This window comes from Pleurodeles waltl, chromosome 2_2 (assembly GCF_031143425.1).
Source record: "Pleurodeles waltl isolate 20211129_DDA chromosome 2_2, aPleWal1.hap1.20221129, whole genome shotgun sequence".
Taxonomy (NCBI): domain Eukaryota; kingdom Metazoa; phylum Chordata; class Amphibia; order Caudata; family Salamandridae; genus Pleurodeles; species Pleurodeles waltl.
The window spans coordinates 298,751,044-298,772,145 of NC_090439.1; the positions used below are offsets into that span (position 1 = coordinate 298,751,044).

The 21,102-nt window shown below is 43.4% G+C and overlaps 1 protein-coding gene across 4 annotated transcripts in view; it reads right to left on the minus strand.

The window, feature by feature from the left end:
* The window catches only part of MPPE1 (metallophosphoesterase 1), a 442,317-nt gene that overhangs the window by 123,127 nt on the left and 298,088 nt on the right, over positions 1–21,102 (minus strand). The gene's annotated exons all lie outside the window — the stretch shown is intronic.

Here is a 21,102-nt window from a genome sequence, read left to right on the forward strand (position 1 = left end):
GCTAGCACACTACTACATTTCACTAATAAGGGATAACTGGACCTGGTATAAGGTGTAAGTACCCAAGGTACCCACTACAAACCAGGCCAGCCTCTACAGCTACGCTATGAGTTGCTCCGGCCGTGTAGAAAAGGCCCTTTCCCCTCTGTGGATAGAAAGCCTGTGATTTTGAAAACTGAAGGCTTTGTGACCACAAAATAGTTTCATACATGAGGCCATGAGATGACTTTAGAATAAGATAAATACATTTTCTATTTATTTTACTGTAAATGACTAACATTACAATTTCCAGTGCATGAGTTTAAATAACCATTTCGCTGTTTAGAGATAATATTCTTCATGCCATAATAGACTAACAACTTACAAGTCAATAATAACATGCATATTACTATGTGCAAGTTACTTCCATTTGATAACAATAATCTATCTAACCGGATGGACACCTTCTGGCATTCTGTGCTTCGCCTCATTCCTCTACAAAGGAAAAGAGACTAAATCGTTTAGACCCCAAAGGTGTATTAGGTTTTTAAATTGATTGTACCAAAGAATATCGAGTGGACAACATCAGCTCGTTGTAGGATTTGCTGGTAAAAAAAAGGGCAAGGCAGTACAAAAACGGACCACCTCCAGATTCATTTATCTCTGCATCAAAGATCTGCTATGCACTAGCTAACAAGCAGCCCTCCAAGGATTACGGGCTCATTCCACCACAGTCAAAGCAGCTACTACTGTGTTGGCCCATGGACTGCCTGTCCTGTCCATTTGTCAGGCTGCTACTCTGAGGCTGATTCATATGTTCACAAAGCATTACTGTCTTGCACAACTTTTTGGTCTGAGCCAGTTCACAGACCCGAAACATGGCGTGTACTGCTATTGTATCTTATACATAAGGTATTTAATCTTCAGTTAGAAGTATTGATCAGAAGAACAAGTTACTTACCTTTGGTAAAGATTCATGGTGGATACTCTATCTAATCACAGATTTCTCAATGATCCTTCCCATTCTGTGGATTGGACTCATTTTCTATCTAAAAAAAACCCAGTTCATGCCAATCTTCCAATAGGCTCTGCAACTGAGGAAATGGACAGCCTAAGAAAGCAGCACGTGTAAGTTTGCATAGATGGCACTTTAATGCAGCTCTGCTCATCACTTTTAGAGTGAAACAATGTTTGTGCAGAGCTGCATGACGCCGCATAACAGTGCACAAGAGTATTGCTTTAAAGTTTACGGATCCAGTCTGATACCTGAGGAACAGTCATAAGGCGAGGAATCTGCAGGAAGAAGTACACACCAGAAATTTGAGTTCATTTCCTCTCTCCCAGCCTTTTCTACACACTTTCCTAGTGAAATGCAAATCTGTGTCTATGGCCCCTCTTCGTTTTTTTGTCACTTGCACTATTCTTTCTATTTTATAAGGGGCGTTGGGTCATCCTCACTCAGCCATTGACTTCTTTTGCTCCCAAATGTTCAGCTACTAGCTTCAGATATTGCTAATCAAGATAATTGTAGACTTACTATTTTTCTATTGTTTGCTTGGATGTCTCCATTCACCTCCCCTGGAATTTGCACAAGGGGCCATTTTACATCTGAAATTAGTCAAGAGCCACCCAGTATCACTGGAAAGCAAGCACTGATAAAAGCAATTGATAAAAGCAATGTTAGACCTGACAGCGTTAGGGGGTCATCCCCTCTTTATGCCTGCCTCCCTCTACTGTTTGTCACTGTTTTGCTGGTTTTAGAACTCTGCACACTTTACCACTGCTAACCAGTGCTAACGTGCATATGCTCTCTCCCTTAAAACATGGTAACATTGGTTCATACCCAATTGGCATATTTAATTTACTTGTAAGTCTCTAGTAAAGTGCACTGCATGTGCCCAGAGCCTGTAAATTAAATGCTACTAGTGGGCCTGCAGCACTGATTGTGCCACCCACACAAGTAGCCCCTTAACCATGTCTCAGGCATGCCATTGCAAGGCCTGTGTGTGCAGTTTCACTGGCACTCCGACTTGGCATTCAAAAGTACTTGCCACACCTTAAACTCCCCTTTTCCTACATATGAGCCACCCCTAAAGTAGGCCCTGGCTAACCTATAGGGCAGGGTGTTGTGTATGTAAAAGGCAGGACATATACCTCGGTGTTTTATATGTCCTGGCAGTGGAAAACTCCTAAATTCGTTTTCCACTGCTGTGAGACCTGCTCCTTTCACAGGCTAACATTAGGGCTACCCTCATATACTGTTTGAGTAGTAGATTCTGATCAGAAAGGGGTAGACAGGTCATATCTAGTATGGCCAGAATGGTAATTCAAAATCCTGCTTACTGGTGAAGTTGGATTTTATATGACTATTTTAGAAATGCCACTTTTAGAAATTTAGTATTTCTCTGCATTTAAAGCCTTCTGTGCCTTACAATCCACGTCTGGGCTGGGCTGGTTGGCAGCTTCCGTGTGCATTTCACTCAGACAACCACAAACACAGGATGCTCTGTCACACTTGCACACATCTGCATTCTGAATGGGTCTTCCTGGGCTGGAAGGGTGGAGGGCCTGACATGTCAAAGGACAGTGGCCTGCCCTTACACAATGGACTGCCAAACCCTCTACTGGGACTCTGGCAGACAGGGTTGTACAGAAAGGGGACCTTGTGCACTTCAAAACCACTCTTTGAAGTCTCCCCCACTTCAAAGGCACTTTTGGGTATATAAGCTGGGTCTCTGATCCTACCAATTTAGATACTTCTAGATTCTCCTTAGGACAGACACTCTGCCCCAGAACCTGCAGCCTGCCAAGAGGAACTGCCTGGCTGCCCAAAAGACTCCCCTGGACTGCTTTTCTGAGAAGGACTGCTACCTTGATGTTGCCCTGCTGCCTTACTGGCCTCTGGCTCTGCTAAGAAGTGCTCTCAAATGGCTTGGATTGAGCTTGCCTCCTGTTCCTGAAGTCTCACGGCCAAAAAGACTTCACCTCTGCAAATAAACTCCTTCAGCAGTGAAAATCCACACACAGCCTGCCGGAATCGACGGACAGCCTGCGTCGCGGTGAAAGAATCACCACATCGCTGACCCAGAATGGCGCAGCCCGGCTTCCCTGAGCGGAGTCTGATGCAGCGCCAGCGTTGCGACCGGAACTTTGACGCAGAGCCCACCGGATGGACCATCACTGAACTGGAACGATGCAGCCCGACTTCCTGTGTGAAGAATCGACGCAGCGCCTGCCGTGCAACAGGAACTCAGGCGCATCGCGCACCGGATCAATGCAGCCCCTGTGACTTCATCCTGCGCACCCAGGATTTCTCTGCATCGTCCCTGGGCGTCCAAAGACCCCACATCGCAAAGAGGATTCAAGCCTGCGTGCCAGAATTTGATGCAAAGCCCTTGCTGCGTGAAAAAGAATTGACGCATCGTCTGCATGCGCCCAGAACTCCGACGCACATCCTTCATTTTCCATGCATCTCCTCCTCTGTAATTGTGACACAAACCAGGTACTTTGTGCTTGCAAGAGACAATTGTTGCTTTTAAGAACATAAGACTATTCTTATTGATATCAAAGTGATATTTTCAACTAGAGAGTATCAAACCTTGCTTGTTTGACCTTAAATTAATCAGATAAATATCTTATATTTTTCTAAACCTGTGTGGTGTCTTTTTGTGGTGTTTTCACTGTTATTGCATGATTTATTGCATACAAACTTTACACATTGCCTTCTAAGTTAAGCCTGACTGCTCAGTGCCAAGCTACCAGAGGATGGGCACAGGATAATTTGAACTGTGTGTGACTTACCCTGACTAGAGTGAGGGTCTTTGCTTGGACAGGGGGTAACCTGACTGCCAACCAGAGACCCCATTTCCTACACAATTGAAAAAAGATACTACAGATAAAAAGTTGCTCCATTTTTTAGGCGCTTCTGTGCTACGTTTGGAAAGGAAAAGTTCTATGCATGGTAAAAGGCATGCACACCTGCTCTGAGAGCCCACCTGTACTGTTGTTCGAATCCCTAATGTGAATTTTTGTGTCACATGTAAACATGGATCATGTGTGTGCACCATAACATAGGCCTGTCTCACGGATTGCAGTCTTGTTGGACAGGAAGGGGGCCCAAAGCGCAACCCTCCTAGTGGTGGAGGGCTAATACCTGCACCAGGCGTTAAGCAGCATGAACACAGTGATATCAGCATACTGCGTAGTGATCAGTAGAAGCAAACAGGTCCTTTTTACAGTGTCACTGGAGTGTGTCCTACAGGCTCACTCACATTTTCAAACGTGATGCTACTGTGTGCCAACCCACCCTTGGGCTACATCAGATATGGGTGGAGTGCTGCACAGTGCAGGAGTACTGACTTGGTGCTGGATGTGTGCCTGGGGAAGGTAGAGTAAAGGGACAGAGTAGTACTGTGTAGTAGATGTGGGATTAGTGCACGTACTGGATGTATGCATGCCTGCAAGGAACACACTACATGAGAGATGGTGTGCTGTTCAGTGTATGTGCAATGCAGACATGTGCTGGTGGGTGTATGTGTACTTGCATGAAGTAGAAAACATGAAGGATTAATTGTCCTGCAAAACACACATGGTGATAGTGTTCGCAACAGCACACTGTGGTACAATAAAGAAAAGTGACAGTACTAAGAAGTGCACGCAAACTGTGTGTGCTGAATATATGTGTGTCTGTAGTGGCACAACGCATTAGGGTAACAGTACTGGAGAGTATGTGTGATGTGAAAGGACAGTGATTGCAAGTGTGCCTGCAATGGCACATTACATGGAGGACACTGGATTCCGTTCCATTTTGGGAAGCCCAGGCCTGCTTGGTGAATACATGAAGAGTAGAGGAATCCCCACAGATTGATTTCTATATTGCTATACTCCTGTGAGCTGGGTGGGACACACAGTGGAGGAAAGTAGGAAGAAACTACCCCCTTAAACCTCAAAAGGGTGTCCTGTGATTCAGTAATACAACACATGGAAAGGGCTTGTAAACATCTCAGGAAGGAGATGAGAATGATAAGGGAATCATAAAGACCAGGGCTGGAAGCCCAGGATTAACCTTTTGATAAACATATCACTCTTACTGACATCCAAGCGTGAAGTCGGGTAACTTCCATGAACTGTTTTGTGGGCTTATCAACTTCGGAGACTTTCCTGCTATGACACGCAGCCTTTCAAGAGGAAAGAAGAACAGGAGAAATGTACAATTCAAAAGAAACATAATACCAACATTAAACTCCAAAGACTCAGACCCCAAATTTGGTGTCTGGAAAACGACTATTAACAAAGTGAGGTTGAGACCCTAACATCTGTCATCTGCCTAGCAGCCAGATGGGTTCTTTGAGAAGGAGGAAGCTCTGCAAGACGTCTGACAGTTACCAGGAGTTTTCTAGTCTACCTGCTGGGAGAAGGGACATCACCCAAGGAAACGTAGATCACCTGCTGTGGACCACCAAAGCCTGCCTGCTTGCCAAAAACAGTGTGCATTGTGAGGAAGCGGAGTGTTTTGGAGGGAGTGAGGTCCAGTGAAGAGTTCTCCCCGAGTGAGGTGTGAGAGAATGGCTGTGCACCAATTGGGTCATTGCCCATGTGCAGAAGCCATTCAGTGATCCCCAGTCTGCAAGGGAAGGCCACCGTGTCCTGAGCTGTGTCGCAAGCACCGTGCAGGAAGTGTCAGGGCTGCACCACCTTGTTGCGGTGACCCCGTATGACAAAGGGAGCCACTGTTGAACTATTTGTTATCAAAAGCATCAATCTTGTTACTGCCTTAATTGGCTACGCTGTATGCCTGGTGGGGAAGCCATTGTGAGGGCGAGTGAAGCAAAGAAATCTGAGCCTCAGCCGAAAGTATCATGGCAACCCCGTATTAAAAAAGGGGCTGTTGGTACTCACATTTCCAGAAGTTTGGGTTGTTACCTAGGCGGCTGTGACTGGCGGGTAAAATCTTCACATCAAGGCCTGCACCTGGCTGATTACCAGAGGACTGAGAAGAACATCGCCTGAGATATGGGGCTCTTGCTGGGCTCCAGTTTGGAGCTAGAGGTTCGAATAACCCCTGAGGAGAAGAGCGACTTACCACATGTTTGAAGAATGGGACCATCTCCGATCACTGGGACAAGCCGGCAGCACAGCTCGAGGGAGAGAGGCTGCACCTGCCAGGTACTGCTACATGTACAGCGGGCAGCCGAACTTCGCCAAACAGGATCAGGACATGGGAGCGCCTGCGGAGAGGGCACTCGCTGCATCACTGAAAGTTTCCATATCGCTGAAGTAGGTAAGACTAGAATTGGGTCTGCTGTGTGGACCAAGGGGATTTGCTGCTAACTGTGCTGGGCACCACGGACATTTTTGACTAATTCCAAAAGAGTCAAAGGGAACTCTTAAGCATCGGCTATTAGTGAGCATTCCCTAGATATGACCACTAGTGAATGGGGAATAACCCCACCCATGTTATAAGAAAGAGGGTGGGATAGGGATTTGCATGACAACTACTAGAGAGACCCTACCTCAAAGGGATTGTGTTATTGCTCATGAATGTCCTCATTCCTTTGAAGGGGTAGATTTAGACATAAAATATTTTTTTTTCTTATAGAAGTATTGGACTAGACATTGATTTATTGTACGTACTTTGTGCACTTTGAGTTAAGAGTTGTGTTCACTTACCTGTAGCTACATTTCTGCCCCCCTAATTCCCCTGAGGGAACCACAAGGGCAGAAGTGGTACTTTGCAGGGATGGCTAGCATCTAAGGAGAATGGAGGGATGTGCAAATGGGCTGTGGGATGTAGCATGCACCCTTGCGCTGCATGCAAAATAATTAAAGTACACTTATCCTCCTCCTCACTGCACGTCCTCCTCCTCTGCAGATCCTGTGTTGATTACGGACCTCAGCAAACTTCCTTAACCCCTTCCCCACCGTGGATGTAATGGTTACGTCCGTGGCTTCGCCGCTCAGGCGCCATGGACGTAACCATTACGTCCAGGTACCAGCCCTTGGGGGAAGCGATAGCGCTCCCCCAGAGGGCTGCCCCCCCCCCAGGGCAGGGCTGGAAGGGGAATCGCTTCCCCATCCCCCCCGACCCCCCCAGTGACGTCTGATGATGTCAGCACATGATCGCGTGCTGACCTCATCAGAGGTCACCTCCCATCACCAGGGGAAGCATGCTTCCAGCGCGATGCGGAAGACAAATGCATAGTACTTCTTTTTGGGACGAGGGGGCCGGCAGAGGCATGAAAGGAAAGGAAAGGAAAGGCCTTTCCTTCCCTTTCATGTCTCTGCAAGCATTTATAGCGATCGGGCAGCAGAAATGCCCTCCAGACACCCGGGAATTTTTTTTGTAATTGTCATGAGGGGAGCAGCCCCTTGGGCACGGGCCGCCAAATTATTTTTAGGCCATTTCAGCCCCCACCTGGGGGCATATCAGCCTAATATGATAAGGCCGATCTTTCCCGGTGGGGTCGGGAGCAGAGATCATTTTTTTATTTTTTGTGTGTGTGCGGAGCAACCCCTTAGGCAAGGGTCGCTCCTTGGGGGGGGTGGGGTATGGGGGGCAAATTATTTTTAGGCAATTTCTGCCACCCCCGGTGGCAGATCGGCCTAAAATAATTGAAACCACTAGACACCCGGGATTTTTTTTTTTTTTTATACTTTTACGCATAAGAGGAGCGGCCCCTTAGGCAAGGGCCGCTCCCCCGGGGACCATATTATTTTTAGGCCATTTCTGTCCCCCCGGGGCAGATCGGTCTAATATAATTGAAACCACTAGACCCGGAATTTTTGTTTTCATACTTACGCATAACCTCTTAGGCAAGGGCTGCTTCTCAGGGGACCAAATTATTTGTAGGCCATTTCTGCCTCTCTGGGGGCAGATTGGCCTCATATATAATTAGGCCAATCAAAACCCCTAGAAACCAGGGATAATTTTTTTTTGTTTATTTCTTTTTTTCATATGTGGGTAGCGACCCCTTAGGCAAAGGTCACTCCCCGGGGGCCAACTTATTTTTAGGCCATTTCTGCACCCATTAGGGGCAGATTGGCCTAATGTAATTAGGCCAATCTGCTTCCAGGGGAGGCAGAAACCACTAGACACAAGGAATATATATATATTTTTTTATATGTGGGGAGCGACCCCTTAGGCAAGGGTCACTCCCCGGGGGGCAAAATATTCTTATGCCGATCCGATTTGCCCCCAGTGAGGGATAGAAACCTCTAGACACCAGGGATATGTATTTTATTTTATTTACTTTATGTTTTTATTTATGGTGAGCAACCCCTTAGCCAAGGGTGGGGGAAATTGTATTTCTGCCCCCCCTTGGGGGCAGATCGGCCTATTATTGTTAGACCAATCTGCCCCCAGACACCAGGGATTTTTATTTTTTTGCGCCAATTTCATGCAAAAGGAGCGACCCCTTAGGCAAGGGTCGTTCACCTGGGAGGCAAATTTATTTTAGGCCATTTCTGCCCAATTGGTCTGTTTTTATTAGGCTGATCTGCTCCCAAGGGGGGCAGAAACCACTAGGCACCAGGGATTTTTTTTTTTGCGCCAATTTCACGCAAAGAGAGCGACCCCTTAGGCAAGGGTCGCTCCCGTGGGGGGGCAAATTTATTTTAGGCCATGTCTGCTCCCCTCGGGGGCAGAAACCACTTAGGTGCCAGGGATCGGTGTCTGTGTTTTTGTTTGGGGGGGGCAGCCCCTTGGGAAAGGGTTGCTCCCATGGGGGCACATTACTGTTGGCCATATTTTTGGAAGGCCCATGGGGCAGAAAGTCCACCAGAGACTGGGAAGCTTTTGCTTTTCAAAATAAGAGGGTGGGGGTATGGCCATACCCCCACCCCAAATAAATAGGGCCAAAGTTGTTCTGCCCACCAGTGGGCAGATAGGGCAATTACCCCTGATCCACACCTGGGGGGGGGTGAGGGGGCAGAAAGTCTACTAGATGCCGGGGAATTAAAAAAAAAGAATTAAAAAAAAAAGAAAAATATTTGGGTGGTGGCTACCTACCAGCATGGGCCTGGTTATACCCCCACCCCAACTGAAGGGGGTAACAGTCTTTCAGCTCTCCCCCCGCACACTAAAACATCTTATCCCACGGCAAGCAAGAGGACATTTGATTGTTTTGGGTTTTGGTTTTACATTTGGGCCATCAGAGCTTGGTTAACTCTCAAAATCGTCCCACTTGGAATGGTGAGGGGTGCACTTTTTAGACTTTGGGACGCTCCCATGTAGAAAAATCCACAAGCACTAGACACATCTGAATACTAAACATCTGGTTGATTCCAGGATGGTGTGCTTCACATGCACCCGCACCATTTTCTTACCCACAATGCCCTGCAAACCTCCAACTTTGCAGGAAATCACACATTTTTCCCACATTTTTGTGATGGAACCTTCTGGAATCCACAAAATTCCTACCCCCCAGTATTGTCTCATCTATACCAATACAAATTCTGCTGCACTTGTCAGCCTAAAAATATTTTTTTTTCCAAACTGCCCTTCTGGACCCGCTTTGGTTCCCCCTCAATTTCAACATGTTTTTGGCTCTTCCCTGTCACAGGCACTTGGCCCACCTACACAAGTGAGGTATCATTTTTACCAGGAGACTGAGGGGAACGTTGGGTGGTAGGAAATTTGTCCCGGTGCGGTGATCCCACACAGAAATGTGGGAAAATGTGATTTCTTTTTTATAGCTAAATTTGAGGTTTGCTGAAGATTCTGGGTAAGAAAACACTGGGGGATCCACGAAAGTCACACCACCCTGGACTCCCTGTCTAGTTTTCAGAAATGTCTGGGTTTGGTAGGTTTCCCTAGATGGCTGCTGAGCCTAGGACCAAAAACGTAGGTGCCTCCCCCCCACCCTAAAAACAGGTAGTTTTGAATTTGAGAATTTTGATGTGTCCAGATAGTGTTTTGGGGCCTTTCCTTTTGCGGGCACTAGGCCTACCCACAAAAATGAGGAACCATTTTTTTTTATTTTTTATCAAGAGACTTGGGGAAACGCTGGGTAGAAGGAAATTTGTGGTCCCTCTCAGGTTTCATAACTTTCTGTCACCAAAATGTATTGGCAAAATTCTGAGGTTTGCAAGGGATTCTGGGTAACAGAACCTGGTGAAGGCCCAACAAGTCACCCCATCTTTGATTCCTCTAGGTGTCCAGTTTTCAAAAATGCGCAGGTTTGGTAGGTTTCTCTAGGTGCCGGCTGAGCTAGAGGCCAAAATCCACAGCCTGGCACTTTGCAAAAAAAACAGCTGTTTTCTTTGGGAAAATGTGATGTGCCCATGTTGTGTTTTGGGGAATTTCCTGCCACAAGTGCTAGGCCTACCCACACAAGTGAGGTACCATTGTTAGTGGGAGACTTGGGGGAATGTGGCTCCTTTCAGATTCCAGAACTTTCAGTCACCGAAATGAGGGGAGGCAGTGTTTTTTGGCCAAATTTTGGCCAACAGCTTATCTTGTGCCCATTTTGGAAATACAAAGGTTTTCTTGATACCTATTTTTCACTCTTTATATTTCACCAAATGAATTTCTGTATACCGGTATAGAATGAAAACCCATTGCAAGGTGCAGCTCATTTATTAGCTCTGGGTACCTGGGGTTCTTGATGAACCTACACGCCGTATATATCCCCGCAACCAGAAGAGTCCAGCAGATATAACGGTATATTGCTTTAAAATATCTGACATTGCAGGAAAAAGTTACAGAGTAAAACGTGGAGAAAAATGGCTGTTTTGTTTTCACCTCAATTTCAATTTTTTTTTATTTCAGCTGTTAATTTCTGTAGGAAATCCTTGTAGGATCTACACAAATTACCTCTTGCTGAATTCAGAATTTTGTCTACGTTTTAGAAATGTTTGGCCTTCTTGGATCCAGGATTGGTTTCACACCCATTTCTGTCACTAACTGGAAGGAGGCTAAAAGCACAAAAAATAGTAAAAATGGGGTATGTCCCAGCAAAATGCCAAAATCGTGTTGAAAAATGGGGATTTCTGATTCAAATCTGCCTGTTCCTGAAAGCTGGGAGGATGGTGATTTTAGCACTGCAAACCCTTTGTTGATGCGATTTTCAAGGAAAAAACCACAAGAATTCTTCTGCAGCCCTTTTTCCCATTTAAAAAAAAAATGGCAGTATTTTGGCTAATTACTTGGTCTCCTTCAGGGGAACCCACAAAGTCTGTGTACCTCTAGGATCCCTAGGATGTTGGGAAAACAAAGGACATAAATTTGGCGTGGGTAGCTTACGTAGACAAAATGTTATGAGGTCCTAAGCGTGAACTGCCCCAAACAGCCCAAAAAAGGCTTGGCACCTGAGGGGAAAAAGGCCTGGCAGCGAAGGGGTTAACCAAACCTGGCGTTGCTCTCAAGCTGTTAATCAGCATAAGGGAAGTGCCCAGATTGTCAGGAGTGGCCTCTCTGAGCCCTCCCGAGGGCACTGGCGGCCTGTGCTTGTTCTAACTTAGTTGTCATAAGACACCTGGGTTAGAGAGGTTTCAAAGTGCACGTCTGGCTGGTCATTGCAAGCCAGCTGGCAGGCCAAAGGGACATGCATACTTTGAAATAAAGTGCCCAGGTAGCCCATTCTCCTCCCTGCTGCTTCCACACAGCAGGCCCTCCCAGTCCTGACACTTGGTTCTGGATGGGTGGATGAAAAATAAAATGGCAAACATTATTAATAAAAATGAGTAACAAAAAAAAAAAACAAAGTGTACTAAAAGGCCTAAATAGAGAAACTTGCGCTAGAAAAATAAAATGTACATGTTTAAATGTGGTTGACATGGTATCCACCACATAGATTTTCTATGTGAAATAATAAATGCCTGAAAATGTATTTTGATTTATTGTACCTACATGTATTGACAAAACATAAATATTAATGTACTACAAAACTAATGATTTGAAATTAGAAATATTTTATTCTTCATGTTTTAGCATTAATAAAAAGGCCTACATTTTAGTATTTTTCCAGAAGCACAATGTTGAAATGTCACACTGACTTAACTGAAATGTTTTTGCAAACATTGTTTATTAAAGCTCACAGTGGAAAGGTACTATTTTCTCTGTCCTGCTCTTTCTGTACTTCCTTGTAATAAATATTGCAAGTTTTAACAATGAGCCTTAGTTTCTGACAGGAAACAACATTAGCTAAATGTCAAGTTTGGTGCTGCTGTTTAACAGTTATATTTTTGAGGAAATTGCCACATGGAAAGGAGGGTGAACATAGCCCTATCTTGGTAAAGGAACAAAAAACAGATACAAATGAAGCCCAGATTAAATTTAATTGGTCATTTACTTAACACACCTCAGTCTTGTCCAACTGAAGCATAGCTAGTAACTTTCAGGACTTTAATTTCGCAAGTGTCAGGTGATGCAAGTCGGTTTCTGTTTAGCTTTCTGTGCAGTCAGATTCTGTTTAGCTTCTGTTCAGTTCATTTCTGCTATTCAGCTCTTCTGTCCAGCTACTTATAATTTTAACAGTTCAGATAGATTAGGCCCTACATTACTGAACTGTTTTCTTTTTTCATGTTCCTGATCTCTGAAAACCTACTGTTCCTGTGCTCAGCTGATGGAGACCCTGCACGCTGCTATCTCATTTAGGAGAGGTATAACCAATGTGCATTTCTTTTTCCTTCTCAGGTTTTCCCTTTAGAACTCTGACTGCATATTTATTTGTTAGCGCCATTGTTAGATGTTTTCCCAAATTAATTGGTCTTATATTACTATTTGCATGTGACAAAGCCCAGACCAAATGTGCTTTTCACCTGCAGCAAGAGGAGGGCAGCCTTTCCACAACTGCGCCCCGAGGCGAATATAGTGCATGGACTGCACCTGTAGTACGGGGCGCGCCCAGGCCAAGAGCAGGCCAGTCTGTGCCAGTCCACATCTGGATGTTGCTGGGCTGGGCCCAGTCTCTTGATTTTAACTCTCATGGGCCCTAAGTTTTAGAACCTAGTGTTTCCCCCGTATCCAAATTAGAGTAATGGGCAAAAGGAAGGTGAGTGACTCTGCCAGCTCTAAAGACACTAATTCCTCGGTCTCTATAGCATAATTTCTCACTATAGCTCTGACCGCATTAAATACTGAAATCGAATCGACTGAAGAGACCTCGGGCTGCGAGGAAGTCTCTTGTTTCCTCTTTTCAGTGATTCTCAAAGGTCAGCACTCAATCAATGATTGGAAAGGGTGGAGGTCGGGGCTCCTTGGAGGTTATTAAGGAAAGGAATGGGCGCAAGATAAGCCCCCAAAAGGGGGGTGTTCTACAGGGGAATTAGATATCTCTTCCAGCACAGATGGTGATCTGGCCATTAATGACATAAATGCACATTTGGAAGATATTGTCTCTCCACCTACCAAATGGAAAAAGCCCGCCCCCCCCCCGGAACTTGGGTATGATCAGGATGAAAGGCTCCAAATCCAATGGGCCTGAGAAGGTCATCTCTCAGACGCGTCAGACACAGGTAGTTGGGAAGAGACAGTTGGGGGATCCAACAGGACCTCATGACTTGGAGGGCAATTGTCTGGACAGAGCTTCAGTTGAGGCTATTTTAGGGAAAGCACTCAAACCTTTGGTGAATGTACTGAATAATATAGACTGTTCCATAAAACACCTTTTGGAGTCCACGAAACTTGGAGACTCACTCCTTGGGTCCACCAGCAGAATGTTCCGCGGTAGCACAAATAGGGTTGACCAATCTAGACTTAGAGGGCCCACTCAGTCTACAGATATCCCAATGGATCGGCTAGACAATAGTGTTGAGATCCCTTTTAAACCTATAACTGTATCCTCATGAAATTATGGGAGAGGGCGGGCCTCTGGGGGGTGAAGGGTTGCATAGGTCTGAACCTGATAATTCTCCCAAGGGAAGGAACCTATAAGACTTGCAACTCCCGCCACAGTGCACCCCTAAAAAATGGCCCTGCATTGTCTAACAAAACTATAAAGGAGGAGTACCAACTGAAAAACAAAGCGATTTTCTGGTTGATAAGATCATTGGGGGCGGGGTAAATGCAGAGTTACTTTGGAACGGTAACATTGGAGTGAGGAGGGTACAGTGGGTAGGCTATAGTAAGAAAAGTCTCCCTGGTGACTGTGTGGTGGTAAATTTCAGAAAACCCCAGCAGGTAGCATGGATATTGGATCAGTTTGGGACCTCGAGGGACAGTGATTTTAACATCCAGGTTGTTCCTCTGGGATAATTTTATGAGCCCAGTCAAGCCAAGTGTAGTCGGCTAGGGAAAACTTAAATTCTCCATCCCTACTCAGAACCATTATGGTCCTTTGGACACCTGTCTGGAAGAAGTAGATTGACAAGAGGAGAAAGATGGTTTTTTGACCCTGGCCCACTTGGCAACACTGAGACGGATGTCCTGTGTTGATATGGATGGGCCTAAATGTAGTTCCCCACATTATGGTGATGTGAGTGATGGTTTGGAGGGAAAAAAGTTGGGGAGGAAAAGGTTAAACCACTTCTGCAGAAAATAGAGTGTGGGAGCTCTGATATACAAGATCTAAACTCTATTATGCAAGATGTGGATGGATCTCACAGTATCATTGGCAGATGTTATTTTGGAATGTGGCTGGTATTGGGGAGAACCATCTTAAAAGTAACTGGCTTGCCCTGATAGAAAATAAGCAAGTAATTTGCCTTCAGGAAACGTGAGCTAACAGAAATCCATATTAATGGATTTCAATAAATCACAACCCTGGCAACACAAATTCCTGCAGGGCGAAGTAGTTGGGGGTCTGCTGACTTTGATTAATATTTCCTCAGTTGTGAAAGTGATTAACATAGAATTTACTCACCTTATTATCAACTAGTGATGCTATCGGTGAAGGGTAATCTGCTAATGCTACTAGTTAATTTCTATGACAACATTTTTTGAGACCTAATGTTGAGATCATACATGCCCTAGGCTACTGAGGAGATGGTATGTTATATGGATGAGGCTTACATAATTGTGTGGGGTGGGGATTATATTGCCCCCCTCTGTGCTGTAGGGGATGATAAAATTTGTGGAATATTTTGTGAAGATGACAGCAATTACTCTCACTTTGCTCAAAATCCCTGTGGGGATAAATTAAATAATCTTATGAGGATTTATGATTTAGCACTGACAAGTGATATATCAATTAATTAATCCACCCCTGATACTACCTTTACTGGGAGGGGGCGTGGTTCAGTTATCGATCATATTAGGATGTCAAGGTCAAGGCTGCATAAAACTGGTGCGCCTTTAAGGTTATTCCCAGTGGTTTAAGCGATCACAACCCACTAATCATAACAATCCATAATGGTAAAAAAAAAAAAAGAAGCTAACAGAAAATGGGTTGTCCTATTCAATACCATAGGAATAAAGGCGTACTACGTAAATGGCTCAAAGTGGATACAAAGACTCTGTTATCTTCTGTAGTGAAAAAATCTAGCAAATTTTGAAGCTTTTGTAAATACTGAATCACCCCCAGCCCCAGTTTTGGGAGCTTTTGCAGATATCTGTGCGTCCGTAAGGGTGTATTTAAGTCTTCCAACCCAATTTGATTGAATTAAACCAGTAAAGTGGTTTGTCAAAACAAGTACACATGCCCATGCTAATCTTATATGGGCATTAAAGGCCACTTCGAAGAAGAGAGAAGTTACAATTGTACAGTCCAGTATAAGAAGGCTATCTTATCAAGGAAAAAGATGATTAGAGAAGAGGCATGGGAGAAATCAGTAATTGCATCAACCATAAATGATGGTGCTCAATTTTGGAAAGTAGTTAATACTCTTTTTTTTACCCCCGTCTCAAATAAGGGTGTTGCGCTTCACATCCCAGATCACAGCTGGATTACTTACTTTACAAAGATTTATACATGTAATATGGAAGAGTGATAATCCCATTAGTGAGGAAGTGGATATACAATTGAGTGATGTGATATTGGCAAACACCAGATGGTGTCCCAGTCGACCTTTTTAAGAACAATTTAGAACTATGAGTGCCAATTATGGTTAATGTTTTCAGAGCTGCTCTAAGTATCACCCCTCCTCCAACATGGTCCAAAACCATTATTGTTCCAATTTTCAAAAAGGGCATCCAGAACGATCCTGTGTGCTATCACCCTATTTCCTTGATGGATGCCACCGCAAATTCTGATGATAATATTTCAGAGACACAGTATAGTTTCCTGAAGGTGGTGTGGACAGATGATTAATGTCTGAATCTCCATTTGCTCAGAGAAAAGTATGTGAGGGCTACACCTGGATGTTTATATCTGGCGTTTATGGATCTAACGGCGGCGTTTGATAATGTTGTTAAAAGTAAATTATGGGCAATGCTGATTAATAAAGGTGCAAACCCAAAGATATTATGTCTGCTGGCGCAACTTCATAGTAATGTCGAAGCTAAGATCAGATATGGGCAACAGGGTAATGTTCTAGTTCCTTCAAGGTTGGGAAAGGGGTCAGACTAGGATGTGTTCTAGCCCCGTTTCTGTTCACATTTTATATAAACGGTTTAGAGTAAGTCTTAATTGATGAAAAGGCAGACCCCCCCCTCTAAGATTGCTGCTAGACCCCAACCGGTTCTAATGTATGCAGATGATGGTGTTCTTATGGCTAGAACAGGGAGGGGCCTTCAAAAAGTTGTGGAGTTCATGACTGAGCTGGGTATGACCACCAACAAAGCAACATTTTATAACATGGTTTTTGGCTGTGTGGGAAGTAGAGTGCCTCAGTTTTATATCGAAGGCATCCGTTTGACCTGTGTAAATACATTCACATATCTGAGGATTCCCGATGACAAGAAGTGTAAATGGAATCACCTCACAGAAATCAAGAACACACAATACAATCAGGCAGTAGCAGCAAATGTATTACTAAATTGGGTTGTGCCCCACTAAAGCCTATCATCACTATCTATAAGGCAAGGCCGACATCAATTGCTAGATATGGTGCTGGGGTGTGGGGAAATATGGGTGCACCTTCTTTGCAAATAAGTGAAAATAAATTCTTGAGAAGCTTACTTTCCCTTCCTCCAAGTGTACCTGCCATAATTCCACATGAGGAATTGGGACTCCCTTTTATTGGGGACTTAATCAAGTATGCCACCTTATCTCTCTGGATGTCCGTTTGGATTAGACCTGAAGTGACCTTTAGTCATTGCTAACGGACTGTATGAGACTGGACAGAGTACACATAGGTTGTGTCTGTTAAAGAAACCCTGGGCAGACTTAATAGATCAGACCTATATCTTAAGCCTAGGTCTATAACCAAACGGGACGCTACAGTGGCAAAAATGAATTTTACAAAAAAATGGTTGATGACAGGTGGAGGTGTGACTTGGGGAAAGGTATGGTGGCAGCTTATCTTCCTCTATGTAGTAGGCCAAAAATTGAACCCTATCTGTTAGTTGTCACACTGCACCATAGATTTTATCTGAGGAGGTTTCGTCTGGGGCTGGCTCACTTTTTGGTGGGTTACCCACCAAAAAGTATATCGCCTCAGGGATCTAATACCCTGTCCATGCAATGCTCATTCGGGGCAATCACAATGCACATGTTTTTATTTTGTAAATTATACAAAGAGCAGAGAAGGGCTTTCTTAATTCCAGCTCTTAGGCTATTAAATATTAGGATGTGCAAGGAAGCAACTTTTTATTTTCAGCTACTACAATCCGATACAGTGGGCATGCTTGTTTACCATTTTATTGCTTCAGCGATAAAAGAGAGGAAAAGGTGGGGATCTGACTCTTAATTGTATGGGACTTTTGCTGGCTATTTGTACACTCTATAACAAAATTCATTTAATACCAGTTTGATTCAGTGTACAATTTTAAGAGACATAACTGTTTTTAATGGTTTTTAAAGGTATGTAACTTTTCTAATGATGTATTATTTTTTTTAGTCATTGTCGTAATGGTTTTGCATGTTCTTTTATGGATGTTTTAAAAGATCCGAATAAAGATTCTGACTATGATTGATTCAATTGCAACAACTCATGAACTCTGTTGCTATTTTCCAAAGAATTCTGTTACTATTCTTTATAATTCTTTTGAAGTGTTTAATGGTGATTGTTCTTATAAAATTGAGATTTTCAGACACTTTGGACAGCTGGTGTTCTTTCTGTATTGCTATAATTTGGTTTTGCGCATCATTTACGTGACCTTAGCATTGTCAATTTACGGACAATACATGTTTAAACTTTACTAAATTGGTGTGGTGATTCATGGCCACATAGGTCATGCTGTGTATAAAGTATTGACTTCCCATTGCATATTTTAATTATTGATGGCTATTGATTCTCAATGTTTGATTTGATGATCTCATTACTCCTGTCTGGGTCAAAAGATAATAGTCGACCTGAGAGGGTAGTAGATGTCACTGCTCTATCACTTGTCACCTTAGCCTAAAATTAGGTGGTCTCACTACTATAGATTCTGGTAGCAGAGGATGGTTGTTGTTGTAACACACCCTGAGTGGTCGAAGACTCCGGAGTACTGTACAGGTGTATGAGACACTTGGTTGTTGTTGTTTACTTGTCTGCAGTCGGTGCAGTTGTATTCCTAGTGTGCGTGTTAAGTGAGTGCTAGTTTGACAGGCACTAAGGGATTCCTGTGTGCACACGAAGGATCTGGTATTAGTCAAGAGTGAAATTTGCAGGTCAAATTGTACTTGCGCATGAGAGAAAGCCACAGCCCGAAGAGTAGCTGTTTGAGCGAAAGGCCACAGTCGTAATTTCCGTAAACCTTCCAAAGTGATTGAGCCCTAACTGTAGCAAGCAGACAACTTGGTTTTTGCAGATTTTTTTGTGCTCACAATATTTTGTAGTTCGCTTTTCTGTGTGAATTGAGTTTGAAGGGCGATCCGCGAGGCTTTGTCAACCACAGTGTGAGCGAGTGTCACATCACTGGGTCCGCGCTGGGATTGGTCAGTTGGTGAAAGGTGCCTTGAACGGATTGGTGGCCAACCGTGAACAGCTATTGGTTAAGAACAGCAAACGAAAAGGATTTTGGGATTTAAATACTTCCTGTTTTGAACTTAATTCGTAGTTTAAGCCCGATTAAAGATAAAAATTAAATTTTTCATTGCATTAAAAAGTGCTATAGGAGGAGATGCTTTCATGCCAGTCAGAATAGGAGCTATTGCCCGCCAGAAGGTACACCTGCATACATAGTCATTGAAGAGAAAGGTCCATCAGCATGTATTTGGCTAATAAATGGTGCAAAATAACAGAAAAGAAAGGGAGCTTAGCTTTTCCCCCTCATGGAAGTTTAAATATGAGAAGTTTAGAAAGTCTGACAAGAGTACTTTATGAATTAAAGCCCCTTCTGAGACAGCACACGTTGAAGGCTTAGCTATTTGGGAGCTAGTAGGAAGACAACAAGAGAAATTAAAATTTGAGAGACAAATGAGAAAAGCTGAGAAAACATTGTTAAAAACCAAATGGGATAATGAGCAGAAGTTTTGGAGAACAGAAATCTTACAAGATATTGGGATGTTTCTTGCTATTTCACAAGAGAAAGGGGGCAGTGTCAGACCAAAGACAAAGAAACAAATTTCTGAAATAACCGAGTCGAGGTCAGACAAAGCTAAAAGATCAGACTCATAATAGTGCATAAGATGATAATGAATTTATAATACAATTCTTCAGAAATCCTCCTCCTCCATATGCAGCAGAAGAGGCAAATCAAGGTGTTAGTACTAATCCAAGTGCAGCTTTAGTTGGTAGTAACACAGAGTCAAACACAGGTTGTAACTAATGGGCCTACTACTACAGTAACTCAGACTCTTGTAATTCAGCTTGTGATATATTCTACAGTTCCTGTTGTAAGTTCTGCACCAAGTGTTACAGTACCAAAGATTATTCAGAAACCAATGATGGTTTAGGTGGAGTCTACACCTAATTTAATGACTCCTGTGCAAGCTGTTAGTCCAGCTAAGACATTGCAAAGGTACACTCAATTGAGATCCTCAGTATTTACAGGCCAGTGTTCTGGAATAACTTACTCGAGAAATCAGAATACTTCATCAAGTTCATAAGCATTAACAGTTCCTGTCACAATTGGTCCAGTTGTTCCATTGTATGGTCAGGGAAATAGTGAGACTAATATGCAGAATTCTAATTTAGTTAATACTACAAAATGTTCACCTTTTTAACTCAAATGCAGAAACTTAATGCTACTGTGGGAGTTATGTCTCAAATTTGTCAAACTTTGGTAAAACAGGTCCACCTATAGATTTAATTTATCACAGGATGTCACAAAATTTGGGGCCACCAAATTCAATTCCAAATTCAGTTCTAGTGTCACCTGAAAGAGTGATGGGTCTGCCATGTAATGCTCCACAGTGTGTGCCCAATGTGAATAATAATGTTTCTTTACAAGGTTTGACAGCTCAACAATTAATAGAATGGTTGGAGAAAGTAAGTGGAGCATCAGCAATGAAAACAGTTACTGAAGGGGAAAGGAAACTGAATCTGGCTAGATTAAAATTATAATTAAATGAAATAATTGAGGGAATACCTGAATTAAATAGAGTTGACATATAATGAAGATGAGTCATGCTTCATGAGTAAAGATGTCACAAACAGAGCAGGAGTGGTACATCAGAAATTAACAGAGGTTGCAGAAAAATATAAAGTGGATATTGAGGAATATAAACCATTAAAGAGGAGTTACATATTAGAATTTGACTCAAAAGACATTGCAAACATGAGATCACTTGGAATGAAAATTCATGTTAGAGAATTAATTTAAAGTATTCAAACATGGGGAGCATTAGATAAATGAGAAGGTAGATGGGTAAAGGGAAGAGAGCATAAGAAAAGAGTCTGCGACTACGAACTCCACTGACTCAGCAGACTCATAGTCCAGTAAAGATATTACAAATTAGAGAAATTTCTGGAGGGAATTATGTTTATGTCCCTTGGAGCAGGAGAGATATTTTGTCATTCACAAAAGATTACCCAAGACCGAGAGAGAAGCCAGTGGAATGGTATCAGCAGACAGACAGGTTTGTGAAATTTGCAAAATGCCTGTGGGAGGATTTAAATACTCTTTTAGAAATAGTAGTTCCAGCTGATTTATGGATTGAATGCAAAAGGAGTGCTGACTGGCTGAGCCTCCACGAGATCTGGTTAGAGGTGGACCAT